General features: G+C 43.6%; 2 pseudogenes; both read left to right on the top strand.

Moving 5' to 3' along the window:
* The first annotated feature begins 1,365 nt into the window (after positions 1-1,365).
* On the top strand, positions 1,366-7,374 carry LOC128593182 (NADH dehydrogenase [ubiquinone] 1 alpha subcomplex subunit 5-like; annotated as a pseudogene).
* Positions 7,375-17,953: 10,579 nt separating this feature from the next.
* On the top strand, positions 17,954-18,255 carry LOC128594695 (TSC22 domain family protein 1-like; annotated as a pseudogene).
* Positions 18,256-18,469: the final 214 nt, after the last annotated feature.

Raw genomic sequence — 18,469 nt, 5'->3', positions numbered from 1 at the left:
AAAGGAAAATCAAACCTTCCTACAACCACACACCCAGGGCACCACCTGAATAGTCCTCAGGCGATTGGCTTAGTTCAAAACGTCCAAATCAATTGTCTCAGTCAGCACCTGTCTCAGGTGGGAGAGTTTAAAAGGTTCTGGCAACGGGATTGCAGGAGTCTGGTGACTACTCAGATATGCCTTGTTCTGGTGCTCTGTGGAGTCAGGAGGACCCACCCAGCAAATAGATCAGTCTGGGAAGGTTGATGCCTCCTTCCCCACCTTGCAACTCTGTCACAACCAGTCACTGATAGCCCCACAGGGCTGTGACTCAGTTGCCTGTAGTGAACAGATACTCCAGGGGTTTGCACCTGCATCACAAGGAAATTTACTTCTGCTCAGCCAGACCACTGCGCTCTGCCTCTATCTAGCAGGGGGAGGTGAGGCATGACAACCTCGGGTGCTTGATGGAGGCTGGGGCGTGTTCACTCAGTTCCAGCCCCACCCTTTATTGATGTTACTGACAGAACAGAACAAAACAACTTTGTGGGAATTTGTTTGTGTCCCTGCTAAATTTCCCTGCAGAAGAGAAGCTGTTTTGAGTTCCCAGAGCCTGCACCTCAAGCCCTGTCTTTGCTCCTGCAGGTTTGTATTCGGTTAGCTGTCAGTTCTAGCCACCTGTCTTCCTTTATAGGCTGACGATCCCCTGAGGGCCGGGTGCAACTTAGGGTCAGTAAAGCGGTCCTCTGGGTCAGCCCCACCCTGGGAACTTCCCAGTTCTGTGCAGTGCATTTCTAGTCCCCGCACTCTACCTGGGCAGGTACTGCCTCAGGCAAACCCTTTACTCACGGGGCCTGCGTTTCCATCCCACATCTGCTCCATAGTGGTTGCCCAGGGAAACAGGGGGTGTGGCTTTGGAATATCCAGGAGTGAGCCTATTGTTGCCAAAAGACGGCTGATGCTCTGTGCCTCAGGGCACCGCCGCTCCAGTGTGGTTCCCTCTCAGCCGACCATCCTCTCCTCACTCCCATGTCGTAGAGTCAGCACTGACAAGCTGCAGTTTAGGCCCTGTCCACACCCCTCAAGAAGTCTCCCAAGAATCTGGACTCCTGGGGGGAACAGTCCTCCAGACCTCAGAGTGAAAGTGGAGGGGAGTGCTGGGAGCTCAGAGTTGCAGGTAGTGAATATATACAGTTTTATATAGTTTTATGCCTGGCAGGTGAATGCCGTGGCACCCTAGTAGGGGAGGTAGATCAAGTTTTTAGAGGGTCTCTCCCATGGAGTGTAGTGGGAGGACCTCTGAACTCGGCTCGTTTGTTTGTGGGGCACTCCGAGCCGTTCTCATGGGGGAGGGGACTCCCGTTCACTTGGTGATGGATTCTGTACCTTTTGTTTGTATTCTTGGGGTCGCAGCTTGCCTCAGGGGGGTTGATGTGCGTTCTTCAACCTTCTCTCTTGGTGCAGCTCTAATCCACCAGGTTACTTGCTAAATTTCTGTCCTTTAACTCTCCTTCTGGACAGGAGCCTCTGTGGAAAGCTGGATTCAGTCAGCCATATCATCACTGCCCTCAAGAGCTTCTCTTATCTCAGCCTCCCAAGTAACTGGAACTATGGACGCCTGCCACGATGTGCGGCTAGTGATTTGCTTCGGTATCCAATTACACAAGGCATAAGCCACCACACCCAGATGACTAGTTAAAACTATTAAGTGACAGGCGGCACCTGTGGCTCAGTCGGTAAGGCGCCGGCCCCATATACCGAGGGTGGCGGGTTCCAACCCGGCCCCGGCCAAACTGCAACAAAAAAATAGCCGGGTGTTGTGGCGGGCACCTGTAGTACCAGCTACTTGGGAGGCTGAGGCAAGAGAATCGCTTAAGCCCAGGAGTTGGAGGTTGCTGTGAGCTGTGTGATGCTATGGCAGTCTACCAAGGGCGAAAAAGTGAGACTCTGTCTCTAAAAAAAAAACAAACAAAAAAAAAACTATTAAGTGACTAGATTTCTAGATTTGATCTTCTGATGGTCTGACTTCAAAACTCATATTTTTCTTTTTTTTGAGACACAGTCTTACTATGTCACCCTTCGTGGAGTGCCATGACATCAAAGCTCACAGTAACCTCAAACTCTTGGGCTTAAGGATTCTCTTGCCTCAGCCTCCCAAGTAGGTGGGACTACAGGTGCCCGCCACAACACCCAGCTATTTTGTTGTTGTAGTTGACATTGTTGTTTGGTAGGCCTGGGTCAGGTTTGAGCCTGCCAGCCCTGGTGTATGTGGACCAGCGCCCTAGCCGCTGAGCTACAGGCGGTGAGCCAAAACTCATAATTTTCATTGAAACATAAATACCCTATCCAGCACTATATAGCTATATTACTGTGCAGTTTTTTCTTTCTTTCTTTCTGCTTTGTTTTTTTGAGACAGAGTTTGATTTTGTCACTCTCGGTAGAGTGCTGTGGCTTCATAGCTTATAGCAACCTCAAACTCTTGGGTTTAAGCGATTCTCTTGCTTTAGCCTCCCAAACAGCTGGGATTACAGGCACCTGCCACTACGCCTGGCTATTTTTTGGTTGCATTTGTCATTGCTGTTTTAGGAGGCCTGGGCCAGGTTCTAATCAGCCAGCCTTGGTGTATATGGCCAGCACCCTATTCACTGAGCTACGGGCACCAAGCTCTGGCTACTTTTTTTTTGTTTAGCAGGCTTGGGCCAGGTTCCAACCTACCAGGCCCAGAGCATGTAGCCAGCGACCTAACCACTAAGCTACAGGCGGTCCCCACTGTGCAGAGTTTTTTTTTTTTTTTTTTTTTTTTTCTGTAGAGACAGAGTCTTACTTTATCTCCCTCGGTAGAGTGCTGTGACATCACACTGCTCATAGCAACCTCCAACTCCTGGGCTTAAGCGATTCTCTTGCTCAGCCTCCCAAGTAGCTGGGACTACAGGCACCCACCACAATGCTTGGCTATTTTTTTTTGTTGTTGTTGTTGCAGTTTGGCCGGGGCCAGGTTTGAACCTGCCACCCTTGGTATATTGGGCTGGCACCCTACCCACTGAGCCACAGGCACCGCCCACCACTGTGTAGGTTTTTAATGTCTGAGTTATTTTCTCTTCCATTTCAATTTTCACCTTTTTTCTCACTCTATTTCTTTCTTACTAGACAAGGTCCTTACCTGCCCGCTGATCCCCCAACCCCATGCATGCATCACCTCATGTAAGGAAGGAAAGAAGGCAGGGCCCCCTTCAGGTACCCAAGTCATAGCCAAACCAAACTTCTGGCTACTGCTGAACATGCTCTTAGACTGGATTTCCCTGGACTTCATTTGTAAATTTGGTTTTTAGTCTAGATCAGGCATTCCAAGCATCTATTTCTTCTCTGATATCTCTGCCTCTGGTCCCTTTTTTGTCCTAGCCATCTGGACATTTATTATTAAGTAAAATATTCCAAATTACATTTTCATCATCTCTTCCATAGCCAAGATCACCAGAAGCTCCCTATTATCAATTCAACTGAAAAATTTCTGGTGTCATCATGAGGAGACTATTCAATATTTTCTTTGACACTATTCAACAACATTGAGAGAGGGGGCAAGATGGCCAACTAAAGACATTGCTTACCGGACTGTCCTGGAGGGAAGGGTTTCAGGTAAAGAAGAGGGGAGAAAAGACACAGCGCAGGTATAGGTCAGAGAAAGAAAAACTGAACCCTGCCAGCAACCTCACAGAAGTAAACCGCAAAGCAAAAATGGAATAGGAAAGAGGAAAAAAGCAAAAAAATATATTGGTGAGGATCAAACCCAGTGAGGCTCAGAGCCCAGTGAAGAGGTAAGGGATAGAATCTTTCTCCTTCCCACATTCCTTCAGTGATCAGCAGGCTATCAAGTTACTTGGAAGCTTTTCCACCACCATGAGCCCAAGCAACACAGCAACTATGGGGAGAATGTGGGGAGAATATGTATGATCCCAGAGGCATGCTGTGTGGAGTTCTCTTCCAAGAAGAGTGACCCAAGAGGCTGGAGAGCTGTCTTTCATTCAAACTCTTATCCTTGCCTGGCCCTTCCCCACTCATTGCAACTGGGAGAGCAGTTTGAGCTGAGAATTTTGTTGAGTGGTTGCTTTTCCCCAGCTGACACACCCTCTAGTCTAAGGTTTGAATCTAGAGAGTAGGGCCCACATCTTTCCCCTAGATAACCTGCAGTGGATCCAAGGTGCCTGAACTGTGAGCTCCCTGCCTGCTATCATTTCCTAGATGTGCATGCCAGGGGGTCAGACACACAGGCCAGGTCCTGTGCCCCCAGGCCTCAAGCAAGTTGCTAGAGAACACAGGGTGGGAGGGGGTAGATTTAGGAGCTGGATTTGTGAGGAGAGGGAGTCTACATGGCCCAGCTGATGGAAGAACAGAGTGGGGGTCTGAGACATGGAAATCCAGAAGAGCATCTTTATAGAAAAGCCATGCTGTCAGATTAGGGAGGGTCCTCCAGAGGCAAAGTTCCCAGCCCACAGTACCATAGCAATCATGTGTGGTACATTCAGGCATCTGTTTGCAACAGGATACTAGGAGGGGGGCAGGGAAGGGTAATACAAGAGAAGAGGAGCAGAGCTCACAGTCAGCCAGATGGGGAATCACTACCCCCTCCTCATGAGTAGTCATCCTCATCTGAAGCCTGCTTTGACCCTCCTCTCAGTAGTTTCTGCTAGAAACCAGAAAAACAACCTTTGAGCCCTGCCTAGGCTTTGCAAAGTCTTCCAGGCTTGCCTAACCTAACCACACTCAGCCTTGCTCCTCTACCCACCTATGCTGTGGTGGAGAACAAGCAATCCCCTGGGAGCTACAGGCCACACCTCCCCTCTAAAGCCTGGGGCACTCAAGTGCTTCTCCTGAGGTACTGGAGTTTATTATAGGCCAAAAGAAGATGTCTGCAGTTGGTTCTTTCTTGCAAGCACCAACCATTGACAAGGAGAATAACTCTACAGCTCATTACAGGATCTCCAACTCAAACAGGTTGTGGCTGATTCTTATAGGATTATCTACTGATTCAGATTAAAATGGGGGTCCCAATACAACTCACCCCACTGAGAAGAGGTGAAAACAACAGGATGAAGCAACCCTAGGAACACTGCTTTTTAGGAGAAAAACAGAAGTTACAGGCAGCTAGAGCTGGGAAGCTCCCTCTTCCACTGAAGATCTCTGAGTTGATTGGGGAGCTGCTCAGAGACTATACAGAACCATTCCACTGGACAGAAGATGCAGCAGATAATATGCTATCTATCAATCCCAGGTTTCTGCAATCCATACCATCTTGATCACTCTTGTGCATGGAGTAAGGACCACTCGGGACCCAACCTTCCAGCCGTATCCTTTGCAACATCTTTCCCTGGGGAGGGAAAGATGCTACCCCATGCCATGCCCTGTGACTCGGAGTTGAGAGCACCTCCTTTCCAGCATAGGAGTCAAACAGAGGATGCCACAGGCTCTAGATGGATAGCCTGGGATAGCTGCCTCAGTGGACCCTAGGTGTGAGGGAAGAACTTTGGCTGACCAGCAGCTCCAGTCTACCTGTGCAGACTCTGGGCTGCTGAAACAAACCCCTGCCTGCACAATTGGGTATAAGTATTCTCATACTGGTGGAACAAACACCTAATATGAGTGGCTCTGCCCCCCAAATCCTCAGGGCTAGCTCTGAAGCTCTGGCTATGCCCAAGTCTGAGGATTTGTCCCTCTAGTTCCAAGGCACTTATGGGCCTGCACCTTTGCCTGAGACTCCAGATTTGTTCCATACCCCAAAACCCCCACCACTACCACTGGGCTGGCAGAACCTTCTTAAGGTCCACTTGGGAACCCTCAGCCCTGAGCAGTCACCAATCCTGCGCTTGGTTCAAGAGAGTCCTTAGCAAAGAAGAACACATGCTCTGCAATCCTATCAACCCAGAGCTGAGAGAAAAGAAGCCAGATGAGAAGAAAGCAGCAAAAGAACCCTGGCAACATTAAAAAAAAAAAAGTTCAATGCTCCCAAGGGAACACAAGTAAGAAACCAAGAAAATATTTTAGGAAATCAATTAAAAAAATGAAAAAGTCACTAGAGAGCTAGATGACATAAGAAAAGATATAACAGAAATTAAAGAAATGAAGGAGTCATTTAGGGAATTTCAAAACATAGCAGAAAGCTTTAATGACAAGCGAAGCCAAAGAGAATAAAGAATTCTGAGTTTGAAGACAAGGCTCTCAAGATAACCCAGTCATTCAAAGAGTCAGAGGAGTAATAAAAAGGCTGATCAGGTTACTGAGTCACTGGCACTGCCATGGCGAGTGTGCTGAAGAAGACTATTGGCCTTGTGTGATTGGCTGTATGTGAAAGTTCATATGAAAGGCTAAAAATACTGCACAAAGATTCTTGATGTTCTTGAGCAAATCCCTAAAAACACAGCATACAGAAAACAGGCAAAGGCCAGGCGTGGTGGCTCATGCCTGTAATCCTAGCACTTTGGGAGGCCAAGGCGGATGGATTGTCTGAGCTCAGAAGTTCAAAACCAGCCTGAACAGGAGTGAGACCCCATCTCTAAAAATAGCCAGGTGTTATGGCAAGTACCTGTATTCCCAGCTACTTGGGAGGCTGAGGCAAGAGAACTGTTTATGCCCAACAGTTTGAGGCTGCTGTGTCAAAAAAAAAGAAAGAAGAAAATACGCAGAACAGATTATAAATGAGAAGCTAGCTATGGTGAAACAGAACTAGATGTTAAAAAATTGGAAGACCAACTTCAGGGTGGCCAAATAAGAGGCAATTCAGGCTGAAAATGAATGAAGTCTGCCAAGAAAAATGATGCAATAGAAACCATGGGAGCTATTAGTGGAAGAGCCTCCCCAAAATCAGTGGAAATAGCTAACATAAACATCATTAAATGACTTTGGTAGGTTAATGGGCAATTGATGAAGTTAAACATTTTGTTATATTTAAAATGTCTCTAAATAACTGACATTACCAAACTGATACAGAACATATTAAAAGACTCGCTAAAATTAGTGATTCTGGTAATAAGGTCTCATGAATCAGTTTTTGACTTGTAAAAAGTAGTCACATAGATTATCCTTTCTTTTTTTTTTTAATTGAGACTTTGTCACCTTCAGTAGAGTGCCAGGGCGTCATAGCTCATAGCAACCTCAAACTCTTGGGCTTAAGCGATTCTCTTGCCTCAGCCTCCTTAGTAGCTGAGACTACAAGCACTTGCCACAATGCCCAGCTATTTTTTGTTTTAGCAGGCCCAGGCTGGGTTCAAACCCACTAGCCACACTGCATGTGGCCAGCACCCTAATCAATGAGCTACAGGTGCCCAGCCAAACATACTGGCATCCTTTTTTTTTCAAATGAGACACAGTCTCACTTTGTCACCCTCGGTAGAGTGCCATGGCATCATAGCTCATAGCAAGCTCCAACCCTTGGGCTTAAGTGATTCTCTTGCCTCAGTTTTCCTACTCGCTGGGACTATAGGAGCCCGCCACAACACCCAGCTATTTTTTATTTGTTTGTTTAGCAGGCCCGGGCTGGGTTCAAACCCACCAGCCCCATACAGATTATTATTATTATTATTTTTAGAGTCTCACTATATCACCTTTGGTAGAGTACCGTAGTGTCACAGCTCACAGCAACCTCCAACTCTTGGGCTCCAGTGATTCTCTTGCCTCAGCCTCCCAGATAGCTGGGAGTACAAGCATCCGCCACAATGGCTGGCCATTTTTTGGTTGCAGTTATTATTGTTCTTCAGCTGGCCCGAGCTGGGTTCGAACCTGCCAGCCGCCGTAACCACTGTGCTATGGGCACTGAGCCCAGATTATCTTAAAGATGTTATTTCTTTGAACAGAGAGGTTATGGGAAGACTTGAAAATTAATTGGAAAATGTATTACAGGTTTTTAATGCAGAGGGCATAATTGAAAAGTGAAGGATCTTTAGCATATCATTTAATTATTTTTTATTATTCTGACAAAAGAGAAAAGGCACTTGTTATTGTCTAAATGAATTTATAGGTCACTATTTGAAGTAAAGTAGTAACAATGAATATTTTCAAATGTGATAAAATAACAAAAGTAGCTGGTGATAAAATTTGAAATTGTGGTCAATCTTGGCTGTGATCTTACGCATATAAAATTAAAATGCAAATGTAATTATATACTGATTACCAAGTTCATAATAAATGTCATTTTATTTAAAAAAGAAAAGCTAGCTGGGCGCCTGTAGCTCAGTAGTTAGGGCAGCAGCCAAATGCACCGGGGCTGGTGGGTTCAAACTCAGCCCGGGCCTGCTAAAACAAAAATAGCCAGGCATTATGGTGGGTGCCTATAGTCCCAGCTACTAGGGAGGCTGAAGCAAGAGAATCACTTGAGCCCTAGAGTTTGAGGTTGCTGTGAGCTATGACGCCATGGCACTCTACCAAGGGCAATAAAGTGAGATTCTGTCTCAATAAACGAAATAAATAAAAAAGAAAAGCCAAGCAATGAGATATAGGACAATGAGGTATAAACTAACGTTTCAATTATAGATATCCCTACAGTAGCGGAAGAAAGTAGCAGAAGAAAGAGCTAAAAGCATGGAAAACCTATTTGAGGAAGTAATTGAGGAAAACACTCCAGTACTGCCAGAAATTCATACATACAGATACATGATGTACATCGAACACTGGGAAGAGTCATAGCAAATAGGTCACCTCCAAGACACATTAATAATCAACTTGGCCAAAGTTAAAATGAAGGAGAAAATTCTGCGAGCAGCAATACGAAAGCATGAAATAACCTACAATGGAAAGCCCATCAGGCTACCTGCAGACATCTCAGTGAAAACTTCGTAAGACAGAGTATCTGGGGCCCCTTTTCAAATGACTCAAGCAGAACAACTACCAGCCAATAATTTTCATCCTGCAAAACTAAGTTTCAGGGCGGCGCCTCTGGCTCAGTGAGTAGGGCACCGGCCCCATATACCGAGGGTGGCAGGTTCAAACCCAGCCCCGGCCAAACTGCAACAAAAAATAGCCGGGCGTTGTGGCAGGCGCCTGTAGTCCCAGCTACCCGGGAGGCTGAGGCAGGAGAATCGCCTAAGCCCAGGAGTTGGAGGTTGCTGTGAGCTGTGTGACGCCACGGCACTCTACCGAGGGTGATAAAGTGAAACTCTGTCTCTACAAAAAAAAACAAAACTAAGTTTCACAGTTGATGAATATTTTCAAATGTTCAAATGAAATTAAGTCTTTTCAGACAGGCAAACACTTAGAGAATTTGCCATCACCAGGCCTGCCTTGCACAAAACATTCAGCACAGTGCTATATACCCATCAGGACAAAAGATACCCACCAGTATAAAATCACCTAAATCTTACCCCCACAAACTCACAACTATTATAAAAATATAGAACAAGAGGTAAAACAAAGCAATAAGGTGACTAACTAAACAGGATGAAGAGACCAACATCTCATACATCAATGCTATTAATTAATAAATGCTCCTCTCAAAAGACACAGGCTGGCTGAATTGAAAATACACAATGCAAGTATCCGCTGTCTCCAAGAAACACATCTAAACCACAAGTTCATATACATACTCAACATGAAAGGATGGAAAAAAATATTCTGCACAAATAGAAATCAAAAGAAAAGCAGATAAAAATGACTTTAAGTCAAAGGTAAAGAAAGACCAAGAGGGTCATTATAGTATAAGGGTAAAGGAAGCAATTAAATGGGAAGACATAACAATCTTAAATACATACATGCCCAACACAGGAGCTCCCAGATATATATAAAGCAAATTTTCCTAGAGCTAAGCAAAGAAATAAATATCTTCATAGTAATTATCAGGGATATCAACACTCCACTGTCAACACTGGACAAATCATCAAAGCCAAAAACAAAGAAACAATGGACTTAAACCAAACTCTACATCAAATGGACCTAACAAATATTTACAGAACAACTTATCCCAAAACAACAGAATTCATATTCTTCTCAGCAGCACATGGACATTTTCAAAAATCAATCACATTTTAGGTCACAAAACAGATCTGAACAAATTTTAAAAAACTGAAATCATACCATGTGTCTTCTTAGACCACAGTGGAATAAAACTATAAGTCAATCACAAAAGAAATACTAAAAAATATACCAGTAATGGAAATTAAATAATATACTGCTGAACAATTATGGGGTCAATAATGAAATTAAGATGGAAATAAAAAAATTCCTTGAATAACTAAGAGAATATAACCTATCAAAATCTATGGGACACAGCAAAAGCATTCCTCCGGGGAAAATCCATAGCCTTAAATGACTATATCAGGCTGGATATGGTGGCTTATGTCTGTAATCTTAGCTCTCTGGGAAGCCGAGGTGAGTAGATTGCTTGTGCTCAGGAGTTTGAGACCAGCTTGAGCAAGAATGAGACCATGTCTCTACTAAAAAATAGTAGAAAAAGAAAAACTAACCAGGCATCATGGCAGGCACCTGTAATCCCAGTTGCTTAGGAGGCTAAGGCAAGAGGATGTCTTGAGCCCAAGAGATTGAGGTTGCTGTGAACTACCATGACACCACAGCACTCTACCCAGAGCAACAGAGTGAGACTCTGTCAATAATTAATTAAATGCCTACATCAGAAATACAGAAAGATCACAATAGTCTGTTTTGTGTCTCACCTCAAGGAACTAGAAAAGGAAGAACAAACCAAACCCAAAACTAGCAGAAGAAAAGAAATAATAAAGGACTAGAAAATAACCAACTCAAACAATTAACAAAACAAAAAGCTGGTTCTTTGAAAAGACAAACAAAATTAACAGACTACTTGCTAGATGAACCAAGAACAGAAGGGAAAGGACCCAAATAAGCTCAATCAGAAATGAAAAAGGTGACATTAACTGATACTACAGAAATATAAAATATCATCTGTGAATGCTACAGAAATCCCTATTCACATGAACTACAGTACGTAGAAGAAATGAACAAGTTCCTGGAAACATGCAACCTCCCAACACTCAACCAGAAAGAAAGAGAACTCCTGAATAGACTAATAACAGTGAGATGGAATAGTAATAAAAAACCTCCCAAGCCCTAGATCAGATGGATTCCCATATGAATTCTATCAGACCTACAAAGAAGACCTGGTACCCATAACACAAAACTTACTCCATTATAGTGTGAAGGAAAGAATCCTCCCTAAATCAATTTATGAAGCCAGTATCACCTTGATATCCAAGTGAAAAAAGCCCCCCCACACACAGAAATTACAAACCAATATCCCTTATGAATACAGATACAAAAATCCTCAGTAAAATACTTTAGGCCTAGGCTAAAGTAGAAAAATACCAGTTAACTCCTGGCAAATTTCTGGACCACAAGCCCTCAACAAAATGAAATAAGTCTAGTTCACTACCAAGATAAATGAGAAAGTACTAATTGATTTCTTGCTTCTAGTTCATTCCCAGTTTCTTGCTTGGCTAACTTCCTGGGAAATGAACCGGGAGGTACCAACTGTCCCTGGACTGACCTTCAAACAATATCAGGTGGAGAAAGTACTGAAACTAAGATGTATGGGGGGAAAATATTAAAACAAAGATGTATGACATATGACTAATTAACAGCAACATTCTGCTTCTGTACAATGCTTGCTTGTAACCCTACCCGGATGCATCTGGATAGCCTGCATGCCAACCAGGATGCAGACCAAGCCTTAAAAACCCAACCCCTTAAACACTTAAGGCTGCTCTCAGAAACCTCATGTTGGGACACCGAGGCAGTCATTGGCTGGCTCTTCAGTAAAAGGACTCCTCCTTAAATTTAACTTGTTTGGTAGTGTGGTCTTTGTGGAACTCCTGAGCACAATACCAGCAAATCCTCAATAAAATTCTAGCACATCAAAAAAATAACCCACCAGGACCAAGTGGACTTCATCTCAGGGATGCAAGGATGGTTCAACATATGTTGCCTAGTAAATCAATAAATGAGAGTCATCACACTAACCAAAGAAAAACCAAAGACCATATGATTATTTCAATAGGTACGGAAAAATCATTTGACAAAATCCAGCATCCTTTGATAATAAAAACCCTCTGGAACAAATCACAGAACTGTAAAAGCCATGTATGACAAACCCATAGCCAACAGCATACTGAAAAGCTGAAAGCACTCCTCCTAAGAACTGGACCAAGACAAGGATGCCAGCTGTCACACTTAGTTTCAATACAGCACTGAAGTCCTACCCAGAGCAATCTAGCAAAAGAACATTAAGAGTATCCAAATCAGGAAAGAGGAGGTCAAACTATCACTCTTTAGTGATGACATGATTTTCTATCTAGAAAACCCCAACATTCCACCAAGACTCTCCTAAAATTGATAAATTCAGCAAAGTCTCAGGATTCAAAAATCAATGTACATAAACCAGTAGTATTTCTATATACTAATAACAGTCAAGCCAAGGATCAAATCAAAACTCAATACCATTCACAATAGCTACAAAGAAAATGAATTACTTAGTGGCTTGGTGCCCATAGCTCAGTGGTTAGGGCACCAGCCACATGTACTAGGGCTGGTGAGTTTGAACCCAGCCAGGGCCTGCTAAACAACAATGACAACAATAACAAAAAAATAGCTGGGCGGTGTGGCAGGTGCCTGTAGTCCCAGCTACTTGGGAGGCAGAGGCAAGAGAATCACTTAAGTCCAAGAATCTGAGGTTGCTGTGAGCTGTGACGCTATGGCACTCTACCAAGGTCAACATAGTGAGACTCCGTCTCAAATAAATAAATAAAAAGAAAATTAATTACCTAGGAATTTACTTAACCAAGGAGGTGAATGAAATGATCTCTACAAGGAGAACTATGAAACTGAGGAATGAAATCACAGAAGATACAAATGGAAAAACATATCAGGCTAAATCAACAGGTTAAATCAACAATGTTAAAATATCCATACTACGCAAAGTGATTTACAAATTTTATGCAACCACTATCAAATTACCAGTGGCATACTTCACAGAAAAGAGCTAAAGAGCCAAAGCCATCTTAAGCAAAAAGAACAAATCCTGGTGGCATCATATTATCAGACATCAAACTATACTACAGGGATAGTAATGAAAACAGCATGGTATTGGTACAAAGACAGAGACATAAGACCAATGGAACAGAAAAGAGAAACCAGATATAAAACCATCTACCTACAACCAACTGATCTTCGACAAAGCAGACAACAACATACACTGGGGAAAAGAAACCCTATTCAGTAATTGGTGCTGGGAAAACTGAATAGCCACATGCAGATGAATGAAAGAGTCCCACCTCTCACCACTCACAAAAATTAATTAAAGATGGATAAGAGATGTAGATCTAAGGCATGGAAATTATAAGAATTCTACGGGAAAATGTAGGAAAAACCTGTCTAGATATAGGTATAGGCAATGAATTTATGACTAACATCCCAATGGCAACCATGGCCGACAACAAAAATCAATAAATGGGATATGATTCAAATAAAAAGCTTCTGCACAGCTAAGGAAACAACAGAGCAAATAGACAACCTATAGAATGGGGAAAAAATATTCATAAGCTACATATTTGATAAAAGGTTAATATCCAGAATTTACAAAGAACTCAAGCAAAATCATTAAGAAAATCAAACAACCCTATTCAAAAGTGAGAAAAAGGCTGGTCCCAGTGGTTCACATCTGTAATTCTAGCACCCTGGGAGGCCAAGGCAGGTAGATGCCTTGAGCTCGTGAGTTTGAGACCAGCCTGAGCAAAAGCGAGACCCCGTCTCTACCAAAAATAGAAAAACTAAGGCAAGAGGATTGCTTGAACCCAAGAGTTGGAGGTCACTGTGAGCTATGACACACAGCACTCTACTCAGGGCAACAGCTTAAGACTCTGTCAAAAAAAAAAAAAAAAAATGCCCCACAAAAGTGAGCAAAAGACATAAACGGAAGCTTCTTGAAAGAGGAAAGACAAAGGGCCAGCCAATAAACATATGAAAAAATGCTCAATATCAATAATCATCAGGGAAATGCAAATTAAAAACCATAATGAGATTATCACCTTAACCCAGTTAGAATGGTTTTTATTAAAAAGTCAAAGACGGGTGGCTCCTGTGGCTCAGTGAGTAGGGCGCCGGCCCCATATGCCGAGGGTGGCGGGTTCAAACCCAGCCCCGGCCAAACTGCAACAAAAAAATAGCCGGGCGTTGTGGCGGGCGCCTGTAGTCCCAGCTGCTCGGGAGGCTGAGGCAAGAGAATCACTGAAGCCCAAGAGCTAGAGGTTGCTGTGAGCCGTGTGATGCCACGGCACTCTACCCGAGGGCGGTACAGAGAGACTCTGTCTCTACAAAAAGAACAAAAAAAAGTCAAAGACAAGAGGTGCTATCAAGGACACAGAGTGAAAGGAACACTTGTACACTGTTGGTAGGACTGCAAATTAGTACAATATCTAAGGAGAACAGTATGGAGATTCCTCAAAGAACCAAAAGCAGACTTATCATTCAATCCAGCAATTCCACTACCGGGTATTTACCCAATGGAAAAAAACTCTTCATCAAAAAGACACCTGCACTGCAATGTTTACTGCAGCACAATTCACAACTGCAAAGACAGGGAATCAATCCAAGTGCTCATCAATTCATGAGTGGATTACTAAAATGTGATGTATGTATACCATGGAGTATTCATAAGAAAAGATTAATTAATAACATTTTGCAACAATCTGGATGGAACTAGAGACCATTCTCTTAAGTGAAATATCTTAAGGGAAAAACAAACACCGCATGTACTCACTTGTAAACTGGAACAAAACACATGTGCACAAAGGGAAGTAAAACTTAGTAGAAATCAAGGGAAGGGGGAGGGGCAAAAACCTACCTAATAGGTACAATGAACATTGTTCGGGTGACGGGCACATCTACAGACCAGACTGAAGCATTACAGAAGCGATCCATGTAACCCCTTACCATTTTGAAACAAAACAATATGAACAACACTGACTTTGCCTGATGTTGGTATTGAAGGTCAGACTATAAAACAGTAAAACCTGTTAATGGTCTGTAAGGCCACTAGCTGTTTATTATAGTTTATTATGAGCTTGGAAAAAAAAGATAAAAATCTTCTGGGCGGCGCCTGTAGCTCAGTGAGTAGGGCACTGGCCCCATATACCAAGGGTGGCGGGTTCAAACCCAGCCCCAGCCAAACTGCAACCAAAAAATAGCTGGGTGTTGTGGTGGGCGCCTGTAGTCCCAGCTACTCGGGAGGCTGAGGCAAGAGAATCGCGTAAGCCCAAGAACTAGAGGTTGCTGTGAGTCCTGTGACGTCATGGCACTCTACCGAGGGTGGTAAAGTGAGACTCTGTCTCTACAAAAAAAAAAAAAAGGTAAAATCTTCTAAGGGCAGGGCCTGTGGCTCAGTGAGTAGGGTGATGGCCCCAAATACCGAGGGTGGTGGGTTCATACCGGCCCTGGCCAAACTGCAACAAAAAAATAGCCAGGCAGTAGTAGTCCCAGCTACTCGGGAGGCTGAGACAAGAGAATCGCTTAAGCCCAGGAGTTGGAAGTTGCTGTGAGCAGTGTGACGCCACAGCACTCTACTGAGTGGGATAAAGTGGCTACAAAAAAAAAAAAAAAAATCTTCTAAGGAACTTAAAAATTTTTTTTAGAGACAGAGTTTCAGCAATCTCCATCTCTTGGGCTTAGGCAATTCTCTTTCCTCAGCCTTCCAAGTAGCTGGGACCACAGGCACCCGCCACAATGCCTGGCTATTTTTTGTTGCAGTTTGGCCAGGGCTGGGTTTGAAACCACCACCCTTGGTATATGGGGGCAGCCCCTAAGGAACTTTTTATAAACTAGTTTAAGTAAAGCATATTCATGAAAATACATAAATCACAACAAATGTTCATAAAGTGGCTTGGGCATGGAGGCACATGCCTATAATCCTAGCACTTGGGGAGGGTGAGGCGGGTAGGTCAGGAGTTCAAGACCAGCCTGGACAAAAACGAGATCCGTCTCTGCTAAAAATAGAAAAATCAGTTGGGCATTGTGGCGGACACCTATAGTCCCAGCCACTGGGGAGGATGAGGTAAGAGGACTGCTCCAGCCCAAGAGTTTGAGGTTGCTATGTGCTATCACACCATGGCACTCTACCAAAGGTGACAGAGTGAGACTCTCATCTCAAAAAAAAAAAAAAGGTTCCTAAAGCAAAACTGAACACCCCTATGTAACCAGCACCCAAATTCATAGCAGTCGATTAAAAGGTACCTAAAGAACTTCAATTAAAAAAGGGGAGTCCCATTATATTTCCCTTGTCTTTTGCTTTCCTTTGTGTACATCCAGGCCCCTTTAGAGATTTGGAACTCAAGGCGAATTTTCTTTGGAAACATTGAAAGCATCAGGCTAACATTTTACTGTTCTTTTTGTTTTTGTTGTTTGTTTTTTTGAGACAGAGTCCACTTTGTTGCCCTTGGGAGAGTGTCATGGCATCACAGCTCATAGCAACCTCAAAACCTTGGGCTGAAGCAATCCTCTTGCCTCAGTTTTTCATTTTTAGTAGAGATGGGATCTCACTCCTGCTGAAACTGGTCTCAAACTCATGAGCCTCTCAGAGTGCTAGGATTACAGGCATGAGGAACTGTGCCTGGTGTAACATTTTACTTCTAGGAAGGGTCCGAAAAGCAGCTGATTCCAAAGTGCTTTGTACTCACAAAGTACAAGAGAACACATAAGTAGCACATACATCCCCAAACATTTATGATCACAAGAAAAGACACAAGGTGAGTCTTCTACTTAAGGCTGGGAGAATGCCAGACTAGTGTAAGCAGGAAATTGGTAGTTAAAAGTTTAGCAAGAATGAACAAATTACATCTTGGGGTTTACAGAAGGGTGGGACAGAATTTCTGAAAAGTTTCCTTAAAAGGGAGGGAGTGAAGGTGGGGGCGCGGTGGCTCACACCTGTAATCCTAGCACTCTAAGAGGCTAAGGCGTGTGGATTGCCTGAGCTCACAGGTTCAAGACCAGCCTGAGGCAGAGCGAGACCCCATCTCTAGAAACAACTGCTGAGTGTGTGGCGGGCACCTGTAGTCTGAGCTACTTAGGAAGCTGAGACAAGAGAATCGCTTGAGCCCAAGAGTTTGAGGCTGCTGCAAACTAATGAGGCCATAGCACTCTAACAGGAGGACAAAGTGAGACTCTAGTCTCACAAAAAAAAAAAAAAAAAGTGAGGGGGAGATGTTTTCACCCTCTTCAGTCCTTTTGCTGCATGACAGCTATTAATAGAATTCAAGTCCTGATATCTAGGCCACTTGATAATCCAGAGGTCCATAGCCTAGTGATGTCAGAATATGTCAGAAGGAAACTGAGTGCCAGACAACTTTGATAAACTATCAGATGCTGGTAAGTCTACTTCCAAACATTTTTTATATGAGAAATAAACTTCTAATTTGTTTAAGCCACTTATTATCTTCTATGATATACAGCCAAACTTAATCCTATGTACCTCCTCATTCAACCCATTTCAACACATCTTTTCTTCTTCATATTTTGTTTTTAATGAGAAAGGGTTCCAGTTCTCTCCAATAATCTAACCAAGTCTAAGACTGCCTTTCTCTACAAAGTTCACACCACTGTGTCTTCCTAATATGAACTGTTATTACATTATTTTTTGAGACACAGTCTTATTTGGTCACCCTCGGTAGAGTACCGTCATGTCACAACTCGCAGCAACCTCAACCTCTTGGGCTTAAGTGATTTTCTTGCTTTAACCTCCCAAGTAACTGGGACTACAGGCGCCTGCCACAACGTCCGGCTATTTTCCTTTTTTTTTCAGCAGGCCCGGGCCAGGTTCAAACCCACCAGCCCTGGAGCATGTGGCCGGCACCCTATCCACTGAGCTACGGGTACTGCCCTGAACCGTTATTTATAAAATGGTTTAAGGAGCTTTCACTGTTCAGCAGCCACAGGTATGGGCAACTCCACAGATGAAGTCTGAGTCACTTAAACCTCCTCTGGTGCAAGTGTGGTAGCTATTGACAACAAAACCAAAGAAACTACAGATCTGGTGAAAAGCCATTTGATATATGTGGTTATAGAGAAAGTGAAGGTCCTGAAAGAGCAAATCAAAGAACAGAGAAAAATTCCTAGCTGGAGCAGGAAAACAATCTACAGAAGAGACTGGCCAGTCCTGAGCAGCTGACCCAATTGCAGGCCCAACTGCAGGCCGGTTTCCCCTTTGCCACTACACAGCCACAGGGAACCATGCAGCCCCCAGTCCAGCCAACATCCCAGGGTTCAGGACCCAACACGTAGTACCTATGCCCTCCTGCAGAACTAGCTGCTATGTGTGAATTAGACAGACCATAGAAGACATTCTAGGGAGGATCCAACTCCACAGTCATCCATTTCATTGCTTGCTGCAGAGATGTGAGTTTGACACATGCCATTATCTCTTTTTTTCCAGCATTAAACACTCATGTGCTTTTGGTTTAAAGAAATCTCTTAGTTGGGTGTAATAAATGTTAAT

The sequence above is a fragment of the Nycticebus coucang genome, chromosome 9 (genome assembly GCF_027406575.1).
Source record: "Nycticebus coucang isolate mNycCou1 chromosome 9, mNycCou1.pri, whole genome shotgun sequence".
Lineage (NCBI taxonomy): Eukaryota > Metazoa > Chordata > Mammalia > Primates > Lorisidae > Nycticebus > Nycticebus coucang.
This window is presented reverse-complemented; position numbering and strand designations above follow the sequence as displayed.